General features: G+C 47.3%; 1 protein-coding gene across 1 annotated transcript in view; it reads right to left on the reverse strand.

Moving 5' to 3' along the window:
* Window positions 1-13,554: 13,554 nt before the first annotated feature.
* Window positions 13,555-22,005, reverse strand: part of Twist2 (twist family bHLH transcription factor 2) — a 51,412-nt gene continuing 42,961 nt past the window's right edge. The window contains exon 2 of the mRNA XM_052749290.1: window positions 13,555-14,142. The gene's annotated coding sequence lies outside the window, so the exon portion shown is untranslated. The remainder of the gene's footprint in view (window positions 14,143-22,005) is intronic.

A 22,005-nucleotide genomic window follows, 5' to 3' on the forward strand; every position in this document is an offset into this window, starting at 1 on the left:
TCCTTGTGATCCTAGATGCTGGATGACAGGTCAAGTCAGAGTTCTCCAGAGAACCCTGCTGGACTGCACCTCACCTCTCCCAGATCCCGTAACCAACCCCTTTACTGGCTATAAATTACCCCAAAATAAACCTCCTTTTTAACTATGTGGAGTTGCCTTGTTAAATCCCCACATTATCTGGCACTCACATGGGGCAAGAACCCATGACCCTGAGATTAAGAGCTGATTGAGGGTTTATATCCCTTCATGGTTGCCACACGGGAGGCACGGGTTCGTTTCCCGCCCAATGTACCATACAAATACAGAACCATATATTTCTACTCTTGCTTGAAATGTTTGTATATTGATACAAATGTAAAATTATATTTGTCATACTGTATGTATGTTCTACCTCTGTTTAGGATATATTGATATATGTTTAGGATTATTGTCATATTGCATATTGTACTATACATTCCTACCTCTGCTTTAGCTATTTTATGTATTGTCACAATCTTGAGGTCATTGTCCTTTTACTGTACATTTGCTTACAGACTGTTTGCCCTGTTTATGTGAAGTCCTTAGGTTATCTAGGTAGATAAGACTTACAGATTTATAGTCACCTCTGCTTGTCATCTCTATAGTTATGTTAGTTAGGTTGTCCAGACTTACAGAAACATATGTCAGATGGATAGGTAATTTTCAAACACTTCATAGACCTAGAGAATATAGCATTTAAATGTTTTGATAACTTGGAATTCTGTTGATGTGAGACACAATTGCTCCTGGCAGCACTGATCTGATTCCTAGAGAATGTTGGGCTTCTGAGACATTTCCATTTGGAAGTTTGTCTTCACCTTGGCACAAAATGGCCTACTGGGCAAAGAACTGCCCTTGCCTTGACTGCTGACAGTAAAATGGTCTGACAGATACTCTAGACCTGTAGCCAATTTGAATGCACCAACGATGCTGAGAAACATTAGGTGACTGTCCATGCTGCCAGCTGTCTCTGTCTACTCTCGCAAGACTCCTGAAAGTTGCTTGCATCCTTCTCCTGTTTCTTAGGTATTATTATATTCCTTCTCAGGTCTTTGATGGGATTGAAGACTAACAGTTATAGTATCTTAGCTAGAACATATTAAGTATTAGATTCAGGTTCTTTAGGATAGGACACTTTTTGGAATGATCTCTGTAATGCACCATTTACCTATGCTCCAGACTTCTCAGGATTTTAGTATTTTATTATGTCTTCTCTTGTTTGATGTTGTTCTTGTTGGTTGTAGTTCCATCTTGTCTAGCCATTACCCCTTATTCCTCCTGGACAATATTTGATAATCATTCCTATTGTGTATTGTTTTGTATTAGGTTAGAACTTTCTTATTTAGACAAATGGGGAAGATGTAGTGGGTAACTGTTCCAGCTTTGACCTTGAAGCACTGCCCCAGTGAGGCAGCCGGTAACTGTCATGCCTACTTAGGACCTGCCCCAGGGGTGTGGTCAAGACAGGAGCCCTTAAGACCTAAGATCTGAATGTGCCAGCCCTCTTGGTTCCTTGTGATCCTGGATGCTGAATGGCAGACCGAGTCAGAGTTCTCCAGAGAACTCCGCTGGACTGCACCACACCTCTCCCAGATCCTGTAACCAACCCCTTTACTGGCTGTAAATTACCCCAAAATAAACCTCCTTTTAACTATGTAGAGTTTCCTTGTTAAATCTCCACATTAGACAGAGCAGGAACACAAGGCAGGAGCTGAAGCAGAAATCATGGGCAAATGCTGCTTACTAATTTGCTGCCCATGGCTTACTCAGTTTGCTTTCATATTCAATTCAGGACCACCTGCCCAGGGGTGGCACTGCCCTCAATGGGCTGGGCCCTCCCATATCAATCATCAATCAAGAAAATGCCTCATAGGCTTGCCCGCAGGCCAATCTGATAGAAGTATTTTCTCAATTGAGGTTCCAACTTCCCAAAGGACTCTCGATTGTGCCAAGTTGACAAAACACTAATTAATCAGCACAGTGACTGATAGATAAACAGCACTGGTGGCAGCACTAGTTACGGGCGGAAAAGTCACGGGCCACGGCCATGACTACCAGAGTTACAAAGAGCTTTATTAGAAGGAAGGAGAGGATAGAAGGGAGGAGAGCCAGGCCTGGAGAGAAAGAGAGATGGCGGGGGCAGAACAGAGAGCAGGGAGCAGAGAGAGAGGGTGGGGGTCCGCATCCGGCCTTTTAAGGTGCAGATTGTGTGACCACATGGCAGGTACGTAGTCATCAACGTTCCTTGATGACGTAAGCCGTAAGACCCCCAGCTGCGCATGTGCCGGAGTGAGGGCAGAATCCTAACAGTAACCCTTTGTTCATGGCTAATACATACAAATGCAATTAATTTTGTCTATTAGTCATATATCTGGAAAGTTTCTGAACATAATAAATGTCCTAGAGTTTTAAAAAAATGACTCTGGGATTTGGATGTCGAGGGACATGTCATCTGCAGGCAGGTAGTCTCATTCCTCTCCAGTGTGTTTACATTTTATTCATTTTCTTTTCTTGACTGATTGCCATGGCTGAGCCTTCTACCAGCATATTAATTTTCAGCCAGCCTGACACTCTGTCTCTCTCTATCTGACATTCCATCTTTTATAGTAAATGTAATTTGGATATGGGGACTTGGTAGGTGTTTTTACTTAATTAAGTCTCTTCTATAACCATGTGTCTGAGGATTTCACTTCTCACCATCAGTGTGTGCTCAATACTGTCAAATGCTTTGAAGGTCAGTTAATAGGCCACTTGCCATTTCATTTTTATTCTTGCAACATTAATGCACGGTGGTGATTACTTAAAATCTTTTCTTCTAATTTTTTTATTATTTGAGAGTTTTATATTATGTATAAAATGTGTTTTCATCAAATTCACTTCCCATTCCCTCTCCTCCAGTTTCCCCCCATCTCCTGGCTACTTTCCTCTCACAACTTCATGTGAAGTTTTTAAAAACCCACTGAATCCATTTAATGCTAGAAGTATGTGCATGGGTGTAAGACCATCCTTAAAAACTGATTTTTTTCTTCCCTAATGGCTATCAGTTACCAGTAGCTCCTCATGGAAGGATAGAACTTCATGAGCCCTCACTTGCCCATGCTGGGATTTCAGTAGATTTGATCTTGCACAGGTCTTGTGAAAGCAATCACAGCTGCTGTGGTTCATGTGGGCAATGGTCCTGTTGTATCCAGCAAATCATGTTTTACTGCAGATGTCCACTAGCTCAGGCTCTTATAATCTTTCTGTTCCCTCTTCCTTTATGATCCCCGAGTCTTGAGGGGATAGAGTGCTTCAGGCTGCAAGAATATGAAATAGAGATTCAGCTGTATATGATAAAGCTATACCTAGTAGGATCAAGGAATCCTTCCATAGGAGAAGTCAAATATCAAGGAATGTTTGATGTTATTTGACTTTTAGTGTATCAGCTGTTTCCTGCTATTAATTTCTTGTGTGCTCATACTCTTAGGCCATAAAGGCAATATAAGCTTCTCAGACCTACTGCTGATCTGAACTAGGTAACAACCCTACAACACCTGTCCCCTAGGCATAGGAGACAGGCAGACTCATAGATGCATAGCTTTGTTTCTTGTGCAAATGAAGCTCAGACCCTCCTTCTCCTCACAGGCCAAATGACATTCCAGAGCAATTGACTCAGAACAAAAGGGTTTTTTGCATACCAGGTAAAGGAGGATTGAGGCAGGATTCCTAACTTGGATCAGAGTTGTGTGGCCAGAGAAGAAATAACAAGGCAGAGTTTTTGCAGATGGGAGGTGGATTGGTTTAGGTCAGGAGAGTAGGAAAGGAAGGAAGGAATGAGCATGGATGGAGGAACTGAGGATGAAGATGAGATTGAAAGCAGAAGAGCTTAGTTAGGGCTGTGAGAGGACAGGAAGAGAAGGGACAGAGAGGAGCTAAGCATGAGAGCAGAAAAGAAGCTGTGTAAAGAGAGAACAGGCTCAGAAGAATAAAGTGTATGGACTGAAGAGTTTTGTGTACATAGATTCATTTAATATCGTCAAAGATTAGATTATTGGGTGGTTGTAGATTCTTCCTGGACCCTGGGAGAGGACTATCGAGGGGCTGGACCCCTCGATAGTCCTCTTTAATAGGAGTGTTATATAGCTGTCCTTGGTCCCTGTAACTGGGCACTTCACAGTCTCTTAATTAATTATGGGTGTCTGTACTTATTGTCATCTTCTGTAAAAAGAAGTTTCTCTGGTGAGGGAGGCACACCATCTGTGGGTATAAATATAAGAACTTGAGGGCAGTTTATCACTATGTCCACAGAGTGTAATAATGGTGTTAGCTTCCTCCCTATGACCTAGCAGCCACGGATTTTAGTCTAGTTAAGGTACCAGACAGGGGCTCCATCTGATGGAGGGAGGACTTTAAATCCCATAGAAAAATCTTGAACCAGCCTTACACTCCTACAGTATCTCTTACTTGATCAGTGTATTGACTGATACATATACATGTACATGTACGTATATCCAGAAGAGGGTGTTGAAACCCCTGGAGCTAGAATTACAGGCAGTTTTGAGTCACCCGAGACATTGCCAGGAACCAAACTCAGGTCTTCTGGACAGGTAGTAATTACTCTTAACCACTTTGCCATCTCCCCTTTCCCCAGTGTTTGGATTTCCAACTGTATGGGAGTTGTTTTGTTTTTAGTATCAGGGTAAATTAGCTTCATAGATTGAATTGTTTTCTCCTATTTGTTTCCTGTTTGAGACTGCATAGAATTGTTATGGATCCCTAGTTGAATTTTTCAGTAGAATTTTGAGTGTTAAATTGTGGATTTAGCTTCCTTAATATTTATTGGCTGTTCAAACAACCTAGTTCATGCTGGATGAATAGTAGTAAGCTGCTGATTGATTTTGTGTTCAGATGGTCTGTGACCATCTGAGTTGACAGATTTATGTAGAGTTGTCCATAGTGTGCCTTTATTTTCCTTTTGAGGTCTTTAGAATCTATAATAAATTCCCATTTCATGAATGGTATTGATTTTTGCCTTTCCTTTTCCTCTGTGGATATTGCTAAACTTGTCAATGTTATTGATTTCACCCATTTGTGTCCCTAATTTTCTTTATTGTTTAGTATTTCAATATCAAGAACTTCTATTCTCATCTTTATTGTTTTTTTTCTTTTAGTTTAATTTCTCCTTCTTTAGGTTCTTTAGGTAGAAAATTAAATTTTTCATTTGAGAGATTTCAATATATGCATTTATTGTTATCATTTTTCTTAGCACTACTGTGTACCTATGTCTTATAAATTTTTATGTGTTGCATTTTCATTTTCTTTGATTCAATTAATTTTTAAATTTCCCCCAAGATTTCCTCTTTGACTTGCGTGTTTAAGTTTTATAGATTTGTGTGTGTGTGTGTGTGTGTGTGTGTGTGTGTGTGTGTGTGTGAGTGCATGTGTGATGTGTGTTACTAGTTTGTGGCTTGACTTTGCTATGGTTGGATAATACATTTTTTATGATTTTCACTCTTTGGAATTTGTTGAATTTATCTTATGGCTGAAGATACAATCTGCTTCGATTTGTGTTTTATTAGTACTCTATACTGTCCACTCTGCTGCCTGTGGGTGTCCTGCTTCCATGTATGACACTGGCTTCTATATTCTTAGTGTTCTTTTGTTAGATTGTTCTATGAATTACTGGGAGAGGGACTGAAAGAAGAACTATAACTTCTTCTTTCTGCTCTATTGTTTTATTTTATTTATTTTTATTGTGTGTGTATGTGATGTATGTGTGGGGGAGGGGACACTTATGTCACAGCATATGTGTAGAGGTCAGAAGACTTTTTGGTTCTCTCTCTCTCATCATTATGTGGCTTCTGGGGATTGAACTCAGACCATCAGGCTTGTGCAGCAAGTGCCTTTATCTATTGAGCTAGCTTGCCAGATCCATCAGCTCTACGGTGCAGCTCTGTTGTGCAGTATGTGCACATTTAGGGTAGCTGAATGGTTAGATCCTGCTTTGTTTTGTGTTTTAAATCCAAGCTGGAGATTCCTTTCTGTTAGTATCTTTAGACCGTTTACATTTAGTGTAATTATGGCTGTGTTAGGAGATGTGCGTGCTATTTTCCTTTCTGCACTGTTTGCTGCATTTTTGTTGCCTTGTCTTCCCATAGTGTGCTTGAATATTTTTACAATCCATTTTTGTTTAGTTTCAATCACCCAAGTCATGTAAATTTAGGGTAAAAAAAATGAATCATGTTGTGAGTGTTCACAGTTTCTCACAGGTGAATTCTCCTCTGTGGTCTGCTCAGCACCAACACTGTTTTAATTAAAGTGCTCTGGGTGTGGAGCGTGGACTGTGGTGGCTCATTTGGGGACAGTAAGGTTTCAGAGAAGTGGAGAGAGTCTCTAAGTAGAGTCTCCCTCTCGGGAGGTCTCTGCTCCCCGCGGACTCTCAAATCTGCACGGTCTGCTGTCCTTGAGGCGCTAATGACTTGTGTACTTCGTTGTTGATCTGGATCCACTTTCCTTTATATTTCCTTTATATTTATATATCTCCTATATATTTTCTTTATATTTAGGATTTAAACTTTCTTGCAGCTTTGTTTTGAACAGGAGTTGGTTTTGATGGCTTTGTCCCCCAAGTTCCTAGGAGCAGAAGATTCGCATCCTTTGCTTTGCTTCTCCCTTGGGATAGAGTTGAGAATTCTGTTCAGTGTGGTTTATTTCATAGAATACCCCAGGAAATATGAGGTTAGAGTGATGTTGGAAAAAGAAAGAGAAGAGGAAGACCTGGTCCGAGATACCCCACTGATCTGGATGTCACTGTAGGCAGTGGGGACTCAGCAGCCACAGAGAAGGGCTCAGAGTTGCCCCACTCTGGACCCGAGGAGCAGGTTTACCAGCATTGCCCAGGTGTGTGAACCCCCTTGCACTAGCGCTCCTGGGTGTGTCCAGAATGGGTGTGTGTGAATTAGCTAGGAAGCCCTGGGTGGAGATTGAGTGAACCTGGCTGTCAGGGCACACTTACACTCAGCTTCTTCCTTGGTAGTGACTGAAGCAAGAGGTGGTTCAAGGGGATGACAGATGTGTGGCTTGAAGGTGTTCAAGAGAAGTTCCTCTGTTAAAAACTTAGTCCCCAAAGTCATGCATTAATACTGTCTGGGGGTGGTCAGGATTAGGTGAGGGTAAGCCTCTGTGAAAGCATGACTGGCTTACTGATAAAAGAAAGAGAGCTAGTACATTTTCTGTCTCACCATGCACTACCTCTGCCTACCCCAGAAGCTGAGTGGGCACCAGTGCCATGGACTTGGGCTTCCCAGCCTCCAGAACTATGAGCCAAATAAACTTTTCTTCTTTATAAATGACCTTGTTACAGGTATTTTGTTACAGCTGCAGAACATGGACTAAGACCATCCCATGTACTGCAGAATGCTCTGTAAGGTAGAGGCCAGCAGGGGCCAGTGGACTCTCTTCACCCGCCCCAGGGCGATGAGTTCATCTTGCCTCCCTACATTGCTCCCCTGCCAGCCTCCTTCCTCTGCTTCCTCATGGATTCGGTTCTTTTGTCTCCCAGCTTGCTTAGGGTTCACATGCCACCGCCTCCCCCACCCCTGCTGCTGACTCCAGCATCATATCCTTTTGGCTTCAGTTCTTGCAGCCAACAAGAGCAGCCTCTGTTTCCCAAACCCCTGGAGGACCCTGCTTGGCCCAGCTCATCCTTTTGATAGAGGCCACCCATGCCTGGGCTCTTGGCAGCTAAGTGGTTGTCCAGAGGCCACCCCACTCCAATCAGCAGAGTGGGAGGGACAGAGATGGCTGGGTGGAGACTGTCCTCATGAAGCAGGAAGACACGGGGACAGAGAGAAGTCTTCTAATCCCCCATCACCTTTAGGATTCCTCAAAATGGACAGTGGGAGGAACTGGGTCTGGAGGTCAGTGGGACCATCCAACTAATAGAAATTCGCAATTCCTTCCAATTCCTTAGCCTCGTCTGCTTTTGTTTAATTTGTGAATTGCTGGGTCAGTTCCAATATGATAAAGAGTCACATTTGTTAATCTTGGCATCCAAACAACGTTTTTAAAATCTGAACAAAACTAAAGGAGCTCTTGCGTTTTAAAGATGTAAGGCCAAGAAGAGAAGGAGTGTTTTTGTGGAAAGTCTATAGCATGAAACACTGAGCAAAACCACTCTGGACTGTGCAAATCTTTTACCCAAACACAGTGGGGAGCTGGGGGAGCGTCCATCCACCTGAACAAGAAAAGATAAGTGACTTGTACCAGCACCAGCAGCTCTCGTGGGCATGCCCTGTCTAGAGCATCCTGTCCCCACAGGCAGAGCACAGCACAGGTGTCCTTAGCTTCAGCATGTCAGCATGAAATGAGAGTCCTTCCCATCATCCATCTGGCGAGCTGGGTTGCATGGAGTCCATGGGGACCATGCAGCTCAGAGGTGGGTGCTGACCTTATCAGGATTTCTTCTCCCCTCTGGACAGCTGCGTCGCCCCAAGCACTGGCAGCAAACAGCCAGAGGTTCTTTTCAAACTCTGATCCTCCTTGTCCGTTCACCTTTGAAATGGCCTCGTGGGTTGGTTTTTGGTTTTCACAATCCCTTCTTCACAGCTATTGGTTGTTGTTTCCTTGTGCTGTGGGTCTTAGCAAACCACAAAGCCATCTCTGCACATTCTTTGCAGGGATGCATGGAGGCCTTCCCAGAGCCTGGAGAGTCTGCGTGACCCCAGGGCCACAACCATCTGTGTTCTAAGAATATTACACCCGCTGCACTTTCTATTCACTTCCGTCATTGTCAAGGTTCCCATTTGGCCATGGCCTCTCAAGGTGTCAATGTGTCAAGAACATTTTCTTTGCTCTTCCTCATGTCCTGTCAGCCTGGCCTTTTCTTGGTGGAAGTGTCGAATACACATTGGTTAAAATGTTCTGTGTTTTATATGGAAAAACAAAAAACCCAGGATAGCTAAAAGAATCTTGTACAATAAAGGAACCTATGGAGGCATCATGATCCCTGACCTCAAGCTCTACTATAGAGCTATAGTAATAAAAACAGCTTGGTACTGGCATAAAAACCGACATGTGGACCAATGGAATCAAATTGAAGACCCTGACATTAATCCATACACCTATGAATGTATGATTTTCGACAAAGAAGCCAAAACTGTACCATGGAAAAAAGAAAGCATTTTCAACAAATGGTGCTGGCATAACTGGATGTCAACATGTAGAGGACTGCAAACAGATCCATATCTGTCACCATGCACAAAACTCAAGTCCAAGTGGATCAAAGACATCAACATGAATCCAGCTACACTGAACTTGATAGAAGAGAAAGTAGGAAGTAGTCTGGAATGCATTGGCACAGGAGACTACTCCCTAAATATAACACCAGTAGCCCAGACACTGAGAGAAACAATTAATAAATGGGATCTCCTGAAACTGAGAAGCTTTTGTAGAGCAAAGGACATGGTCAATAAGACAAAACGAAAGCCTATAGAATGGAAAAAGATCTTCACCAACCCCACGTCTGGCAGAGGGCTGATCTCCAAAATATATGAAGAACTCAAAAAGCTAGACTTCAAAATACTGAACAATCCAATTTAAAAAAGGGCTACAGAGCTTAACAGAGAATTCTCAACAGAAGAATCTCAAATGGCTGAAAGGCATTTAAGGAATTGCTCAGCATCCTTAGTCATCAGGGAAATGCAAATCAAAACAACTCTGAGATACCATCTATCACCTGTCAGAATGGCTAAGATCAAAAACACTGAAGAGAGGTTATTTTGGAGAGGATGTGGAGCAAGGAGAACACTCCTCCACTGTTGGTGGGAATGCCAATTTGTACAGCCACTCTGGAAATCAGTATGGCGGTTTCTCAGAAAATTGGGAATCAATCTTCCTCAAGACCCAGTTATACCACTCTTGGGCATATACCCAAGGAATGCCCAATCTTACCACAAGGACGCATGCTCAACTATGTTCATATCAGCATTATTCATAATAGCCAGAACCTGGAAACAACCTAGATGCCCCTCAACTGAAGAATGGATAAAGAAAATGTGGTACATATACACAATGGAGTACTACTCAGCAGTAAAAACAATGATATCAGGAAATTTGCAGGCAAATGGATGGAACTAGAAAATATCATCTTGAGTGAGGTAACCCAGACACAGAAGGACAAACATAGTATGTACTCACTCATAAGTGGATACTAAATGGGAGGGAAGGGATGGCCAGACTGCAACCCACAACTCCAGAGAGGCTAGCTAACAGGGAAAGACCCTAGGAGGGACACATGGATGACCCTGCAAAGGAGAAGTGGATGAGATCTAAATGAGTGGACTGGGTGTTGGGGGGGGTGGCAGAGGGCGAGGAGTGGGGGATGAGAACATAGGGAAATGGGAGGGTCAAGCTGGAACAGGGACAGAGTGGGAGGGCAGGGAGGAAGATACCATGACAGATGAGGACATCATGGGAATAGGAAGAGGCAGGGTGCTGGGGAGGATCTCAGGAATCCACAAGGATGACCCCACCTTGGTCTGCTGGCAGTGGTCCAGGGGGTGCCTGGACTGGTCTACTCTGGTGACCGGTCTAGCGAATAACCTAGCTGTCATCATAGAGCCTTTGTCCAGTGACTGATGGAGGCAGATGCAGAGATCCATGGCCAGGCACCAGGCTGAGCTCCGGGAATCCAATTGATGAGAGAGAGGAGGGATTCTGCAGGTGAGGGACATCAAGATCATGATGGAAGGATGTGCAGAGATGACCGGCCACACTAGTGGAAGCCCATGAACTGTGGACTGGTGGCTGTGGAGCCCCCATGGGACTGGACTAGGCCCTCTGGATATGGAAGACAGTTGTTTGGCTCGAACTGTTTGGGGGGCACCCAGGCAGGGGGATCAGGATCTGTCCCTGGTCTATGGGCAGGCTTCTGGGAGTCCAGTGCTTAAGGTGTGACGCCTTGCACAGCCTTGGTGCAGTGGGAAGGGGCTTGGACCTGCCTAGGCTCAGTGTGCTGGGCTTGGCTGACTCCCCATGGGAGACCTTGATTTGGGGGATGTGGGGATGCAGGGTGGCTTGGGAGAGAGGGTTGGGGAGTGGGAGGGGGGAGAAGGGGGGATCTGTGGAAGGTATGTGGAGTGGATAGAAAATTTCTTAATAAAGAAAAATGAAAAAATATGTTCTGTGTTATAAGCAGAAATCCAGCTCAGAAGAGTGTAGGACCCTGAATTCGGGAGCAATTTGATCCAGCATCCATGTGGGGTGAGCACTGACAGCCTCTGGGTGTCACACTCCCCCTGTGTCACTGGTGGCCACATGTGCTTCTCCCAGCAGCTCTTCAGAGGGACCCCCCCTGACACCAGCTCTGCCACCCCATGCCAAAGAAATGGAGCCATCCCCAGCAAGAGGCCCTAGGCTCACTTCAGCTCCTTCTCGCCCCTTCCGCCAGAGCCGTGCTCCTCAAGAATCATGGCGACAAATGGCTCAGTCAGGAAAGAGATTGGCCGCACGAAGTCCTGAGTTTGAATTCTCGGCACTTACATAAGAAGCTCAGTTGCTGTGGTGTGAGTCTAGCCCAGCACTAGGGAGGCAGAGACAGGCAGGTCTTTGTAGCAAGCCTTTGTAGTTAGCTGGTTTGATGACATCCTCATAAAATAAGGCCATGATCAGCGAGATGGCTCGGTGGGAAAGGCACTCATCTTCAAGCCTGATGACCTGAGATGAACACAACTCAATGGAAGGAAAGAACCGTCTCTTCAGACCTCCACGTATGTGCCATGGTGCACAAGATAAATAAATGTAATTAAAAATAAATAAGTAAGTAAATGAAGTGGAGAGTGATAGAAGACACCAACCACCAAACCTCTGGCTTCTACATGCATGGACATACACACAGGCACACACAGACACACACACGTGTGTACATACACATGTACACACACATATAAACATATGGATGCACACACATAGACACACACGAACATGTGTACACACACGTACACACACAAACATGTTTGCACACATGTACACACATGTGCACCCACACACATGTACACACATACCTGCCTATTTACTGCAGGTGGTAGTGGGCCGTGGGGGCTGATGTGGAAGTCTCTGTACTGATCTCGCTTCAAGGAACCTCAGGAGCAGAGGCTGACCCCCATGAAGCTTCCTGCAAGACCCTCCTTTTATCCACTCACCCAGCCTTCTGGAGATCAAATCTTGAGAAGGAAGCCTCCTATCACACCCCAGCCCCCCAGTCCCACCGTCAGTCCCCACAGCCATCCCATGCTTCTGCTGGCTTCCACACTGCCAGCCTGCCCTTGCGACCCCCCATTCCTGCTCCTCCCCCTAAGGATCTCTACCCCCTGCACCCTATATCTCATAGGTGGTGTCCACAAACAAAGGGATCATCCCACACATGGCGTGTGACCTGCTTCTTGCCTTGGGCCATTGCTGCCTTCTGGCCTCATCCTTGTGGCCTCTGCTCTCTGTTGTCTGTCCTGTGGTCACCAGGGACCTCTCAGGTCACTGCACCAGCCTCGCCTCTGTGTCTTGCTGCATGGGTGGTGGCATCCTTCTGTATCTTTAGCTTTGTAGGCACTATCTGGAAACTTCACTGGACTTAGAACAAGCTAGACGGTGTCAGGATTTGAAACCCCTGCTAACTGGATTGAACTCTTTCCTGTAAGACAACTCACCCAAGCTGTGTGTGCAACCACCCACAACAGAACCTGAACATCATACAGATGTCTCTGACTCCACACGCCACAGCCAGCCCCTGGGTCATCGCCAACTTCTTTATCCTTACAGTCTTGTATAAAATGAAGATGTGTATATACACACACCCACATGTCGGCCATGTCCCTAGCCGCCTCTGGTGACACAGAGTAGGTACAACAGGGCTCTGGTAGGACAAAGGATGTGTACCCTGGCAGACTCCTGCTGTCCCAGGAAGGAGACTCTGTAAGCCACATGGAAAGGCAGTGTGGAGATTTTGCTGTTCCCTGGCTGTGAACTTGGCCAGGAAGGTGGGTTCCTGACACCCCCCCTCTGCTCTGCTTCCAGACCACCAAACACTGTGAGATGGGCAGTTTCCCACCACAGGCTCCCCACCATAGTTTACAGTTTTGCCACAGACACAAAAGCAATGGAGCCAGTGAGTCCGTCACAAACTGAAACGTCTGAAACCGTAAACCAAAGCAGGTATTTTGTCTTTCAAGTCGTTTCCCATTTTTGTTTTGGTTTGTTTGTTTGTTTGTCTGTCACAGTGACTGAAATCAACACACTTTGGTTCCTAGGCCCAGGTCTGCACACTGGCATTAACGCACATTAACCTTGCTGGCTTCTAGACATGTCTACAACTAGTAATGTGTGGAGAATCAAATGTATGCCTCTCGCCCTTTCTCGTCCCCTTTAGAGCAACAAGATATTTCATTTCTGTAACCCACTCAGCTTCCAGGCATAGAGATGAGAACAGAGGGGCAGCGGAGGGCTGTGCGGGTCTCTTTATTGTTCCCGGGTGTGGAGCATTATACACAGCGCGTGGCGGTCACTTAGCTGGTAAAATATCTCAATAAATAAACAAATAAGCAACATATACACTGAACAGGGAATATAAAAAATGGCTCGCTGAGCAGGCCATGGAGAAATAAAGAGCAGGAGTGTGCGGGCAAGAATTCCAGGCTTCCTTGAAACAGTCACGGGAGGTCTGGGGCGGGAGGGGTCTTGGGTTCTTGTTCTGAGAGCCTTGGTCCAGTTTAAACAGGTTCTACAAGAATGCATTTCTGTTTTATTTAAAAATATACATTAAAAAAGGCACTTAGAGGGAAATACAATCCAATATATCCTTACAGATGCACTTCTGAATCTAGAACTTTCCAGAAAGATTCCCCCAAACCAAAACCCAGGAGAATGATCCAATGATAAGGAGATGAGGCCACAGAAGTCACTGGCAGGACAGCTGGTGCCCATCCCATGGGGCATCTCTGAGAAGGATGTGAACCCGGGTCTGCTGTCCCCTCTGAACTCTCAGCTGGAGTGCTGGGGCGCTGGGGGTATGCCGGGCCACAAGGTTTTCCAGATGTCAAAAGTCAGAGCCGCAGATGCATCCAGTTCCACTTACGCCGAGGCGTGCAGGTGGGTCTGAAAAAGAAGGAGATTGGGTGAGATGTGGCAGCACTCAGCATTTGGGGAAATGTGGCCTTTCTCCGGGGGACCCTGAGGCTTCAGGGACGGAGAGCTGGATCTGTGTCATTTGTACCAATTTCCGACTTCTCCCCCACCAGAAGCTGAGTGGGTGCAGAGGCCCTGGGAAGGCTGCTCTCTGCTCGTCGGGACGTCAGTGGCGGCGCCCCAGAGCCTCGGGGCAACGATGCAGGAAGACAGCTGGGGGCAGCTGTCAAAGGCAGACAGAATTCTCTTTGCAAATTCTTGGGAACCCATATTTATGCTTTGGAAATAACGATAGGGTCCCAAGATGTTGCGTTAACGTGTAAAAAAAATCGTATCAGCATTTCAACCCTTTCCCCTAAAGTATAAACAGACCCCTACCATAGCTTCAACATCTGCATAGGCCCAGAACTCATTTACATGCCTTTGTGCATGGTGTGGGACATACATGTGTGTACAGGATGTGTGGAGAAAATTGTGTGTGTGTGTATACTGTATGTGTGGTGTGCGATATGTGTATAGTGTGTGGTGTGTGATGTGTGTATATAGTGTATGTGTGGCATGTGTGTGACATGTGATGTGTGTGTATAGTGTATGTGTGGTGTGTGATATGTGTATAGTGTATGTGGTGTGTGATGTGTATGTGTATGTGTGGTGTGTGTATAGTGTGTGTGGTATGTGATATGTGTGGGTGTGTGTGGTATGTGATGTGTGTATATAGTATATGTGTGGTATGTATATGGCATCTGATTTGTGTGTATAGTGTATGTGTGGTGTGTGATATGTGTGTGTATACTGTATGTGTGGTGTGTGATATGTGTTTAGTGTGTGTGGCATGTGCAGTGTATGTATGTGTGATGTGTGTATAGTGTATGTGTGGTGTGTGTATAGTGCATGTGGTATGTGATGTGTGTGTATAGTGTAGTGTTGTGTGTAGTGTGTGTATATAGTGTGTGGTATGTGATGTATGTATCTAGTGTGTGTGATGTGGGATATGTGTGTATGGTGTGTGTGTGTGTGGCATGTGACGTGTGTGTATAGTGTATGTGTGGTGTGTGATATGTGTGTGTATAAGTATGTGTGATGTTGCTTAGTATGTGTAGAGTGGGCACGTGTGACATGTGTACAGTGAGGTGTGTAGTGTATACTGTGTTGGTTTCTCACTCCCTCAGCCGTCACTGAGCTATACTTTTCCACGACCACGAGGTCATACAACTGAGTTTAAGTCATGTGAGCCAGTGAGGATGGAGCCAATGAGACCCGACGCTAGAGCAGCTTTTGAACTCGACTCTGGTGTGGGAGCCTCCTGGGTGTCACCTAGCACAGCCTCTGCTGGTGCCACTTCCGGTAGCATTCAGATATGGACAGCATGTCAAATGTCATGTTCATAGAGAGAGGCTGTATTCCCATGCCACACGCCCATGACCTGTGAGGCAATACACTTACACATACATACATACATACATACATACAAACATACATACACACACACATATGGACATACATGTGCACACATATATGCACACACATGCACACCTGAAACACACTGGGTGCTCTGTGCAGAAACAGCCTATCCTCCCTTAGGGAAGGCTGACCTGGAGCCAAACACCTGGGAGGGAGGGAGCATAGACAGACGACAGGACAGAGCGGCCGTTCTCTGGGGAATGGCACCTGTGCTGAGGATGGAAAGTCCTTGAGGACTCTGGCGGTTTCGACAACAGGTCTCTGCCACTCGCGTGTGCCCACCTGGAGCTCACTGATGTGAGGGGAGACGGTTAGACGCTGGTCAGAATGAGGGGGTGGCCATTTATCCAGGGTCACGTTGGTGCCACGTGGTCCACAGTGTGAGGAGGAAACACTAGTCCATGCAGAAAGTATCATCCAGGTGGGGGATGAAGCCACGAAGGTGAGGACAGCCACGTCTGAGCCGTCCTCCAGGGCAGCCGCCACACTGCCACGCCTGCGTCTCAGACATCCAGCCATACTCTGCCCAAGGCCTGAACTCTGTGAGGGGCTTTTCAAAGCTCCCAAATGCTTTCCCCTTCTGGAACCATGACAACAATCTAGAAAGTCTTAAATTTTCCCTAAAATTGGGCACACACACACACACAAACACACACAGACACAGACACACACAGACACACACACACACACACACACACACACACACACACACACACACACGCACGTATGCTTGCTTGCTCCCTCTTCCTCCCTTCCACCTCCTTTTTTTCAAGTTCAGAGTACTCCAAATATTTAAGCCTTTTTAAGTGGTCCCGGGCAGAGAGTCAAAGGCTGCTCTATTGGAGAATGTGGTTATAATTAGATAATTAATGGGGGATGGGGGAGGGAGCTAAATGGAAGCCTTCCTCAGTGGGAGGAAATAATTAAACAGCTTTTGATATCTGAGCCGAGCCGGCCCGCCAGGGGAAGCACAGGATAGTCCACAGAAAGCACAGAGTGGCAGGGGCTGTCCCAACAGGGCAGGTTTTGGGGTTGGCTTCATCTGCCGCAGGGGCCCGGGTCTCAGGCCGAGGCAAGCGGCAGGTCCATCAGTCTTCTTGACTAAGAGCCTCCCCGCCTAACCCCCTGATGTCACCTTGACCCCACACATCTGTAGACACGGGCAAATGTAAAACATCTGGGCTCAAGACGGCCTTGCCACTGAAGGGCTACCCGGCCCCGTGCATGGGCCTCCTGTGGCTCACTCCGGCTCTGCGTGGCCCGAGCCGGCTGCCGAGTTGCCACAGCTGGACTGAGACCTCAGTGGGCCCCGAACCAGATCACCCGGTACCTCGTGCTGGCCGAAGGAAGGCACGCCACGCTGGCTCTGAGTGTCTGTCTGTCCATGTCTGCCCTTCCATCCTCCCTCTCTCCCCCGCTCTTTCTTCCTTCCACACGCACACCCATCACCTCCCAGCGTGTACTGAGTGTCTGGCATGTGCAAGGAATGGCGCTGGTCGCTGAAAAGGCTGAGATGAATCAGAGAGTCTGGCAGCGGAAGAAACACGTATATAAACTAGACACTGAAAACTGTCTCAAGGAAAGCACAGGCCAGATGCTGCTGCAATGGAGACTTAGCTGAACTGTCAGAAAGAGCACACTGTGTGCATGTGCACATCACATGCACACACACACATGCATGCATGCATACACATATGCACACACATGCACATACACACATGTATACACACATGCATAAGCATACACATACATACACATGCATGCATACACATGCATGTGTACACACATGTATACTCACATGCACACACATGCATAAGCACACATATACACATATGCACACATACATATGTACATACACAGGAATAAACACACACATGCATGCATACACACACATATGCACACAACACATCTCTGGGTTTCTCATGTGGTGCCCCAAGAGGTGGAAGAGGAAGTGACCACAACCATGGGTGTGGCCATCATCTACAGCACAAGGAAATCCAGGGTTAAGGTGTTAACTGACCCCTTTGCCCCTAGAATGAGAACTTCTGGCTCCACTGGACCTCGAGGCCTTCCAGTTTACTCAGATGGCTCAGCCCCTGCCAGTCTGCTCCTGCGGCCCTGCTTCCATCTCCCACATAACACCCTGCTGTCCCTAAAGCCGCGACCCTCTCAACTCCTGATTCCGGTTCTGCAGAGGTTGGAGAAGTGGCCGGCTGGGTAGAAGCTAGGGTGCCATCAGCTCACACGGGTCCCATTGTTCATCCCACTTGGGGACCGTTTGGGCATCTAGAGAGCCCTGTCTTCCAGCTGGGGCCCTTCCCATCCTGGATGCGTCTGGACACAACTTCCGAGCTGCCCACACCAACCACCAATGGGTGGCTGGAGACAGAAAGCAAACAACATCATCGGTCTAAGCAAGAAACTACCGGAGACGACACATCATGCGCATGGGTGCTTCCGTGAGGAGCACCTGCTAAGTGGCCCCAGGGAGGGAGGTGGTCTGCTCTGAAAGAGAAAGAGCAGGTTGGAAACTATCAAAAAAGACTCTTGGAAGCCCCACAAAGCTTAGGGGTGAAGTGATTTTAATCAAGGAGGTCATGAATAGGAAAGTAGACATTGAGGAGGAAGTCCTGAGGTCAGACACTGCTGGGAAGCCTCCCTGCCCTGGAGACGGGTGTCAGCCATTGAGAAGAGAGATCAGGAATATCCTCTCAGCCAACAAATAACAAAGCCTTCAGATTAAAGGGGGACTTGGGTCTGGAAGGAAAACTGAACCAGGCCACAGAGAAACTTCTGGATTCCAAGACTAAGAAGAAACCTGTGGGAATTCGGACACAAAAAGGAACCAGGCCAGTAAGACTCATAGTGGCTTTCCAACTGTGTCCCCTAGCTGACAACGATTCTAGAAGTTCAGTCTGGACGGGAAAAGGAAGGCACCAGGGAGGCTGGAAGTCTCAGCTATGGGATCGACGGGAACCTGCTTGGTGTCCAGCTTCTGCCACCACAAGTGTGACAAGAGACAGTACGTGTACCCCCACTGCTAAATGGAAGGCGGGGAAGACAGGGGAGCTGTAGAGTCGTTGTGGGCTGAGCTGGAGACTGACAGGCTCTGGAGCCGCCTCTTGGGTTGGGATACCTGTGGGTGCTGGCAACACTGATTGCGTCTTTGAGAGGTTGCAGCAGGAAATGCCGTGAGCAGGTGCTCGGGGTGGGTGGTCCATCTGTGAGCTGCCCCATCCCCATTATAGCATTGCCGGGCTGCCCTGAAATTTGCAAGCTTCCTGCATGCCAAGTCCTGGGATTACAAGTGTGAGCCACCACTCCCAGAAGGCCGGTCTCTTAATTGTTGCAATACTCTATCTACCAAACTGAAAAACTCAGGAAAGCAGAGTGGACCCAGGACTAACTGCCAGCTAAATGACCACTTACCAAAAGTCTGATGGACCCATGTGAACAGCTAACCCTGGTTCACAGTGGATTAACAGACGCCAAAGGACAGTAGCTGCTACTTTTGTGACTTCAACAATTTCAGAAAGAGGGTACATTTCCTGGCTTTTTTTTTTTAATTCATGCCTGTTTATTTTAGAGCCATTTTTGGTTGATATCATGGAGATTTCCCATCTTCACTCTGTACTCATTCAGTTACAGCCTCCCTGCCACAAAACAGCAACAGAGCCAGACACCAGTGCAATGGTACAAGAACCAAAGGGTGAAACACTCACCCGTGCATCTGAATGAAAATCCCAAGACATCAGCAAACCAAGCTGGGCTTTTGTTGCTTTTGTTGGAGGTAGGGTCTCAGCACGTAGCTCCTCCTACCTCAGTCTTCCAAATGCCAGGATTACAAGTGTCAGCCTCAGTGGTGTTTTTAAGAATCAATTCCAAATGACCACAAATATTAAATTCTGTAATTCAGAATAAATAGCAAGCCACGGGACCTGAGGAAGGGGGAGCAGTGGAAGTACCTCCATCGAGATAGGGTGTAAGCTCTACAGCCAGACCCTGGGCTAAACCCCAGCATCTACCCAAGAGTGGAGAGGCCTTGGGGATGTAGTTCACCTTCTCTGGGCAAAGACACTAAGCAGGAGTAATGATTGGCTCTACTGTGTGGGAGTTCTGAGGGTCATGGGGACATTTCCTGTCAGTGCTCAGGCTGGCCATGTTGCCATGACGGTGAAAGTCTGGAGTGGGGAGGCTATCTCCTTCCCTAGCTGGGGCCCTACACCAGCTGTGGTAGTTTGAATGAGAATGGTTCCTATGTTTGACCCTCCTCCTTGGTGGAACTGTTTGGGAAGGATTAGGAGGTGTGGCCTTTGTTGGAGAAGGTGTGTCACTGGGTGTGGGCTTTGATGTTTCAAAAGCTCATGCCAGATCCTCTCTCTCTCTCTCTCTCTCTCTCTCTCTCTCTCTCTCTCTCTCTCTTTCTCTCTCTTTCTCTCTCTCTCTCTCCTACTCTCTCTCCTTCTCCTTCTCCCTTTCTGCCTACTGCTTGTGGATCAGGATGTAAAGCTCTCAGCTACTGCTCCAATGCCATGCTGGTCTGCTTCCCATCACGATGACCATGGACTATGAAACTGTAAACAAGTCCCCAGTTAAATGCTTTCCTCTAAGAGTTGTCTTGGCCGTGGTGTTTCATCACAGCACCAGAACAGTAACCAAGACACCTGCCAACAGCCTCTGGTTTGCACTTGGTAGCGGTTGAGAGAGGGGCACAGTGAAGAGACTAGAGAGGACTTAGCAGCTCCCAGAGCCTAGAACAGGGCCTCCCACCATGCCTGGTGAGCAGTGGCTTCCTATCACAGGAGAACGGTAGGCCTGGACCAGGGTGGGCTGAGAACAGCTTGGGTAGAGGCATGAGTAACGGGGGAAAGACAAGCTTGACTGTGCCAGTGGCAGCTTCATGCTTGAGGTAGAGCTGTGGACACAAATCCCGTCTTCTGACCTCATACTCCATGTTGTAGGGAGACAAAAGGAGCTGCAGAAAACTCAACCATCACCTACTACAGAAGGACAGTTGGTGAAGACCAGGCTGACATTACTAGGCTGAGAGAAGACACTGCTGGCCCTGCCCACAAGCTAGCCCCATCCCCCACCACCTGAGGGGGCCTCCAAGGCCCCAAGACCAGGAGTCTGTGCTGGCATGTGTGAGCCATAGTGAGCTGCCTGGGTTTGGATTCTGCTACTCAGAGTGTGAGTGACCCAGGAGCCTCTCAGCTGTCACTTGGGATCTCAGACCCCCACCTGCAAAGATGGAAGTTCTCAGCTCTTCTGGGCTGCTTTTGAGCATGCGCAGTTTGGCTGTTCACATCCAGTAGCAGCCCAGCCCTGTTCAGAGGTAAACTGAGACTGAGACAGCCCATGTCACACAGGTTAGACTGAGACATCCCATATCACACAGAAGGCCAGAGCAGTGGCGAAGCAAGAGTGCGGGTATATCTGGGCCTGGCCCCGCTGTGGCCCCCATCCTGAGATTGTACCAGCCAGTCTCAAGGATCCTAGACGTACAGGCCATGGATTTCTCAGGACAGCCCCATGTGGGCCGTGCAGTGGACACCGCTGGCCACCCTCAGTGGTCACCCATCTATAAATGCGTGCACCAAGATGCTGGAGATAAGCACCGAGTCACCTCACTTAGCTGGAAGGCTTCATTTCCCACTGGTAGGAGCTTCAAGGAGAGTGCTGGGCCTCTGAGGGGGACCAGCTCTGGGCAGCCCCAGGCCTGCTGCCAGCCCCGAGCTCCACACACACTCACCCCTGTCGCTGCCTCCCCCAGAAAGCTGTCTTTTTGACAAACGCACGTGCACAGCCAGGGAGGAAGCAGCATGTTTTGCTTCTGAAGGCAGGATCTTCTTCCATTCCAGATCCTCGCAGCCAGCTCAGCTCAGAGTAAGGCAGGTCAGGTCACAGATAATGTGGAACTGTAGACAAAGAGGCCGCCTCGCGAGAGTCACAAGCCAGGTTAACCTGGAGTCTCAGGGCTCTGGCAAGTTAGGAGTGACGATCCAGCTCCCTTGCTGGGTGCTGGGTACTAGAAACTGGGTGATAGGTGCTAGGTGCTAGGTGCTGGGTGGGAGTGGCCAGTGGAGACCTACAGGATAAATGTTGGGTGTGTAACAGTTGGGCCTCTCCCTCCCAGACAATATGTATCTCTGAGCACCTTCTGGGTGACTTGGGTGGTGACAAGGTCATACAGGCAAAGCACAGAGCCATCAGACTGGCCTCAAAAACCTGGCCCACCAGCAGACTGAATGAGCTTCTGAAATGGAACAGTGGCTGAACGAGACCTTCCTGAGGAGTTTGAAGATGGGGGTGGGGAGCACTTCTATGGGATGAAGGATGTCAGTGGGGCCGTGGAGGAGCGAGAGAGACAGG

This window comes from Peromyscus californicus, unplaced genomic scaffold (genome assembly GCF_007827085.1).
Source record: "Peromyscus californicus insignis strain IS unplaced genomic scaffold, ASM782708v3 Scaffold_21__1_contigs__length_65335640, whole genome shotgun sequence".
NCBI classification, from domain to species: Eukaryota; Metazoa; Chordata; class Mammalia; order Rodentia; family Cricetidae; genus Peromyscus; species Peromyscus californicus.